The following is a 6,927-nucleotide window of genomic DNA, read 5'->3' as shown; positions in this document are numbered from 1 at the left end:
CTGTTATTTGTTTTAATGTTTTCATTTTGCCCATAAGCATGATAATTATTTATATAAGTCCCTATATAATGTCTTTCCACAGAGGGGAAATAAAGCTTTCATGGGAAATGACTTAGCAGGATGAAGTGTCCCATGACCTTTTAACCATAAGGTTAAAAGTTCAGTTAACTTTATCTCTTGTGATGTTTTACTATACTACCTTTTGGCTTCCTGCTCAAACTGCAAAATGATGTGTATAAACAGCATCAGAGCAGACAAGAAATGCTAAAAATATGTAACAGAACTCTTTCTTTCTCCATGATTGGTAGGAATTTCTTATCCAGGGATTGAGGTGGACAGAAATGCAGAAGCATAACTTCCCTCTGTCAATGCTCTTGTTGGTTATCCACAGTATCAGGACACTTGCTAAATTTGTTGGGCAAGGGATCACCAGTTAGTTAGCTACTCTTCACTGTGCTGAAGCCCAGCTAAGACAGATGACACAGTGGGAAGATATCTGCAGGAGCCTATGTATTCAGAATAGAGGTAACAGTTCAGATCCTGTTTCTAGCCTCATTTACAGTTGTGTAAATGTGACATAACTACCATGAACTCAAAGATTCACACTCAATTCTAAGCAGCTGGTTCTACCAGCAGCTAAAGATCCAAACCAACTGTTGCTGCAGCTTGCACATTGAGAAGTACAGCCTCTGTAAAGGGCCAGAGAACCTCCTCTATTATTGGAGATATGACTTGTTGGCCAGTATTCGGTATCCAAAATATGATGGATCTTCTTGGAACGTGACGAAGCTGGCAATCTGAAATGCTTTTTGTCAATGCAACTCAACAATACAAACCTGCAGGGTGACACTGCAGGGCATGCACATTGCTAGGAAAATATTTACCCCCTTTTCTATGCTGCAGAAGGACCTGCTAGGCAGATGGGGATGGTAAGGAAAGAGGTTGTGCTAAAAAGCAGCCCAGGGGCAGGATGTGTCAATTACTGAGATTTAATTTTCATCCCAGTGTGTATTTATAATAGTTCATAGATACTTTTTAATAGTAGCTAACTATTTTATCAGATGTTTGTCCTTTCTTCCCCCCATTACTGGCTGCAGGCTTTGCCTTGCCTCCCCCCACCCTGGGAGGTATGCAGGAGAGTTTAGCAAAGAACACAAATAAAAATGATGGGTGCTAAAATGGAGTGTTGGCATTTCCCTGTGCCCATCCTGCCGGGCTGTCAGTGCAGGCGAGAGATTTTTCTTCCTTGGAGAGAGCAGTGGATCGTTTCTTTCCCAGCTCTCACCGGAATACCTCTCCGCGAGGGATGCAGTGATCAGCAGGCAGCCCAGCACACCGCTACCCTCCGGACCAGCGCACTTGGTATTTCTTCTAATGCGCAACCTTATCAGATGTGCAAGATTCTCGGCGTGTGTTTTGTGCCCTTCCCCCCCAACCCCGGCTTGGAGAGATTCAGCACCTGACCTGATCCTTGGCGAGTCAAAGCGTCTTTTGAGCGCGACCGGAGGAAGATGCAGAGGGGGAGTGCGGGACCAGCGCTGCTCCTTGAAAGAGGCGTATCAGTAACACTGATGCATGGCCAACTAGCAGAAAGAGCCAGGTCCAGCCCTCGTGTCTGTGTGCTAGTGATTTATCGACAGTAATTACCGAGGCACTTAATGCCTAGTTTGGATGGGAATTAATTCGAGGCCGGATAAATAATGCATTAGGGTTTATTTAGCCCCATGTGAAGCACTGCCGCCGAGCCAGAGCTGGAAGCGGAGAGAAGTGGCGCTGGAGCGGAGAGCGGCGGGCGCGGCAATGCGCGGGGCGGCGGCCGGGGCTGGCCGCTGAGGCTGCCGGCAGCAGCGCGCCCAGCCGGGAGCATGCTGAGCCCCAAGATCAGGCAGGCCAGGAGAGGTGAGTGAGCCTTCTCATGCACCTCGTGTTGTGGGGACGGGGACCGTCTGTCAACACGGGGGAACTTCCCGGCGGTGGCGGAGAGCCGCTACCCCTGCCTGCGAAGTCGTCGGTCCCCATTCCCCGCCCTGCTCCTCCCGTTGCAGCGACTGCCCCGCTGGCTGAAGCCCGGCCTTGGGGGGAGGGCAGCGGGAGTGAACGGTGCTTGCAAAGGTGCGGGGAGAATGAAGCGTAGGAGGAGGGCACCTGTGCCTGGGCTCACTAAAATCGTCTGCAATGTCAAGGCTGAGCAGCAGGGATAATTCAAGACTCGTATTCTGTCCTGGGACCCGATGGAGCCTTTGCACCCCTGTGGTGGTTGCTAATGCTGTGTTTCTAATGCTGAAATTCATTATAACAACTGGAAACAGTTGTGACAAGTTTACCTGCAGCATCTTGGAGAAGCGGTTTGCTGTAGCACGTTATCCCTCCAGGGCTGGAAACAGGAGGTGGGGAAAGTCGTTGTGTAAGAGCTGTGGGCAAGACAAAGGAAGGAAGGAAAACCTGCCCTGGGTTTGCAACAGCTGCTTTGAGCAGTCATTCAGACCTGCAAGGTGTAGTATGCAGTGTGTGTAAAGGGATCAGCAGGGGCTGGGCACAGCCGTTGTCTCCTCTCCAGCTTGCCTGGAGGAGATGCTCTGGCAGGGGATGAATCCCCTGCTGCAGCACCAGTTCCTCATTTGACATGGCATTTGTTGAGCATTGTTGCCATTTGCAGCCTAATGACAGTCTCAGAGGGATATCTTCCCACCTATCGGAAACAGAGGGTAGATTAATGTCATTTAGGAGCAAAAGCAGACACAGTCAGAAGAGTACATAAAAATTAGTTTTTTCTTCAGCAGCACCAACATTATAAAATAGGAAAGTGTCACCAGTTCCAGTTGCTGTGATTCTGAGACACATACTTGCAGCTGAATGTCAGTTTACATCATAAATATAAAAGCAATATTACACAACAGCCTTTAAATACCAACAGCCCATTAAATAGCTGTTAGTATCTTGGAAGAAAGAAGCTTCCTGCCATCTGGAGGTGTCAGGATCAGATATGCACAGCCTCACCCACAGCAAAGTCATATGTACTTATTTTTTAGTTACACAATTTCATAGAAGTTCAGCAAGTCTTTTGTAGATGCTGTCTCTTTGCTATCCCCCTTCTTAAGGGGTCAGCAATCTCCTTCCAGTCTTTAATATATTTTTTATCCAGTATTCCTGTGGGCTATTATAGCTCTGATGAGACAAGCCAAATGATGCAACTAGAGTGACACAGGAAGCCTGTGTCAGAGCAAGGAACACAGGCTTTCACAACTGCATGCCTGCCATTCTTCCACTTTCTTCAGTTCTTCTGGAAGGGACTAAGTTGTACATTAATACATTTTTGAAGTCTAGTTATGGGACGTATTATTCTAGATCTATGGGCTACTGATGCTTGGGGGACAAACTGTAGTGTACTTTTGTGATTCAGTTTAAATTTCTACAGTATATGTCATTCTCTCAGGTTTATTCTGTTTGGTTCCTGCAAGGTTCTTCCATAGCTTTTGTTGACAGGAGCTGTGAACAGGCAGTGCTGAAGATGCTGAATTCTTCTTGAAGGTAAGTCTCACACCTTGCAAGACTGAGCTGAATGTGAAATGGTAGTTCACACTCCCTAGACTCTCAGCTGGGATTGCTAATGAAGGTTCAGGCGGTAAATGGTGGGCAACTAAACTGTTGAGAGGGCTGCAAGAATCTGTTGCTGACAGTGAGCATCAACTAAGGGCAGATCTGCTGCAAACTGCTGCATGAGCTTGGCTGACTTCTCAAAGTAGTGGCTGTTAGCTCTGCCATCGAGGACTTAGTTGTGTAAGGGAGGCCGTGTGACTTCTCTCAACAGACAGAATGAATAGAAGGCACAGGGAAGGATACTCTGCGTACAGCCTGAGGTCTCACTTGAGTGCTTTATTGCTGCCTCCTATCACAGAACCTAGTGATGATCATGTATTTAGTGTAGATTTCTTGCAGATAAATTACTCAAACCACCCTGTATACATCTTCAGCTCTTTGCTTCAGGGTCTCTGCATCTGTGCCAACAGGAATATTTCATCAGCTCCCCTTGTATTTCCAAATCTCTGCTGAGTGTATCTTTAAACTCTCACTTGTGATGTCTGATGCTGTCTTTTTTGTTTGACTTGTGGATGGTCCTTAAGAAAGCTCCTGGGTTGAAAGACATTCAGACCTTCGAAAATGCTGAGTTCAGACTTGAACTTGACATGTGGGTTGTAGTTCTTAATATCTGTGAAAGGTATGGTAGAAAACAGAGATAATTTGCCTTACTAAAGGTGACTGTCAAGTGTAATGCAATCCTTGCTGTTCCATCAGCAAGCTCACATCTGTAACTCAGAAATATGCATTCACAGGTACATTATTATGTTTTCATAAGACCTAGGAAGGTGTAAAATCTCACAGACTGAAAACCTTAATGTGCATAAATGGGCCTCCTGGAAAATCATTCATCCTGTCTAGGCTGGAATGGATTTTGCATTATTTTTTTCATCTACAGTGTTTTATGTACAGCAATTGGTGGAGCCCAGGATTCTGAAATAAGTGACTGCAATGGAAAAACATCTATTTTCACATTCTTTCTATGTGATGGGGCACAGAAATAGTGCCTTCCAGACTGGAAGGAGGCAAGAGAAATCTCAATATGCAGACCATGAAAAGCAGTTTTCAGACTACATCCTTGAGTCTCAAGGAATGTATTTTTGTTTCATTGTTAAGAGATGAAAAAAATGAAACAAAGGATTTGCTCCTTGAAAAGTCTTAAACAGGTTATATCTGCCCAGTCGCATTTAAATGTGCTAGGAGATGGAAGCTGGACTGACTACAAGCTTATGCATTTGCTTTTTAATAGGTAGGGTGATGGGATTTCCCTCTATACCAAGAAAGTTGGCCTGCTGACATGATAGATTCTTTACAGTATTCCTATCTTCAGCACAGTCTGTCTCAGTTGTATATGTACTAAAAATAAACCTACTGTCCTTACTGGGACTTTGTGCTAATGGGTGTTTGATACTATGGAATTGTCTGCACTTTTCTGACATTTCTGTTTGCAACATGCTCATACATATGTTCCAGTGTGTTGAAAATTTTTTTCACAGTCAGAATAATTAAAATTTTGTTTATTTGTTAAATTGAAACTTAGAGCTGGGAAAAAGTGATGTGAGACATTTTGGCTAGCTAGCCTGCTACAGATGAGCTAGTTTTACCTAGGTATACTTCACATGGCTGTAGTAGAACAGAGATATTTCCCCTCTCTCTTTTTTCTTTTTCTGAAACTTGTCATAATTCAATTTTAATGAAAAGTGGGCTTTAGCATACTTAAAATGTTTCTGAGGACGGTGTCTAGTAATGCTGCCATGAGGGACTTTAGCGAGTAAAGTACTATGATAGTCCTCTGGGAGTGTGCACATCTACAGTCTAAGCTTCATGTGCTTGTAGTGAGGACAGCTAGGTTTTAATATTAATGTCTTTGCAATGGTGTCATTGTATTTTTAATGAAAGTGCTGTGTCTTTGATTACAGGAGCATGAATACCCTATATTTAAACTGTTTTCTTATTGCAGTAAGGATACATGATTGCGTGATTTCTCTATCAATCTCTGTCCTAACAATTTTTGAGCTGCTTGGCTAAATCCAACCAGATTTGAAAGCAGAAAAGGAGTGCCAAAATATATTTGACTCCTCTAAACTCAAAGAAAAATTGGTGGGAGGACAGAGTAAAGATAACCATACCTGTACACCTAGGGAAAAGTGCCACACAGTACTCAACAGAAGTATATGTTCTGAAAGATAATGCCCAACTGACCATCCAAAAGACACATATTGGCTGTTCTGTAAGAGCACATGTATATGCAAGTCAGCTAAAAAGGTAAGGGATGTTAGGAATGTATTGGGTTGTCAGGGGTGTGGAAGGAACTGGGTATTTGAGAAAGATGAAGAGACAACATTATGCAAGTTTGAGGAATATATAGAGCGCAATGTAGATATGTACAAATATCTGTTTGTATGTGATATGTACATTGAATATGTACAGAAAATGTAGGGTTTGTGTGGTGGAAGAATATAAGGCAGTGGAAATGCAGTCTTTCTCAATTCTGCAGACTGAAAGCATATTTAATACAAAAGCACATGACAGTTATGAGAGTTCTCGTAGTATACTTTGGAATCTACATGATCATTTCAGGGTTAGAAGTGGGTTTTGAACCAATCTAATTCTCCTCACTTACTGCACTTTGGTTATGTCATAGAACAGTGTCATAAAGAATAAACAAACATTAATTCCTTTTGTATTGAACTAGGTGGGATGGTATTTTCCGGGGTGCCCCTAATGCTCTGTGGCCCTTAAAGGGTATTCAGTGCATAGGATCAGAATAGAACCAGTCCAAAACAGAGCCCCCTGTAATTCATAGGTAACATGGATATCCCTGCCACTAAGTAACAGATCCACTCCCAACAATCTGCATTATTTGCTAATTTAGACATTTCCAAAGTTGTCAGAGTCACAAGACATTTGTATTCAGAACTGATAGTTTTATGTTAATTCATTACTTTGCTGGCCAACAATTCACTACCATAGTACTGCAGAACTTAACAAATCAAAATGTATTTACCTTTGCACATGCCACATTTCACAAGCAACATTGACATTCTGTGAATGAGGGAAAAACACTAGGCCACATGTGAAGTCCAAGGCAGAGCCAGGACTTGAAACGAGTTTCCCCAGGTTCAGCATATGTGAAGAAATACTGGGTTATCCTTCCTTCTTATTTAACAGCTTTTCACTGGCTTCTTTCTGTCATCATAACACATCAACTCTGTAAGAGCTCACTAGTTAAGAACAGTTTAGTCATATAAATGCAACCCTGCAACTTTATTTCTCGAGTTAAATGGAGGGCATCAGCATAATAGGATGAACATACTGATATGAAATTGTGGGGGGTGCCTCCAGGAACTT

General features: G+C 43.3%; 1 protein-coding gene across 1 annotated transcript in view; it reads left to right on the top strand.

Annotated features, from left to right (window-relative positions):
• The first annotated feature begins 3,276 nt into the window (after positions 1-3,276).
• The window catches only part of ARHGAP22 (Rho GTPase activating protein 22), a 151,281-nt gene continuing 147,630 nt past the window's right edge, over positions 3,277-6,927 (top strand). Inside the window, exon 1 of the mRNA XM_037400714.1 lies at positions 3,277-3,528. The gene's annotated coding sequence lies outside the window, so the exon portion shown is untranslated. The remainder of the gene's footprint in view (positions 3,529-6,927) is intronic.

Source organism: Falco rusticolus, chromosome 9 (genome assembly GCF_015220075.1).
Source record: "Falco rusticolus isolate bFalRus1 chromosome 9, bFalRus1.pri, whole genome shotgun sequence".
NCBI classification, from domain to species: Eukaryota; Metazoa; Chordata; class Aves; order Falconiformes; family Falconidae; genus Falco; species Falco rusticolus.
Note: the sequence above shows the minus strand (reverse complement) of the source record. Positions and strands in the feature narration are given on the sequence as shown.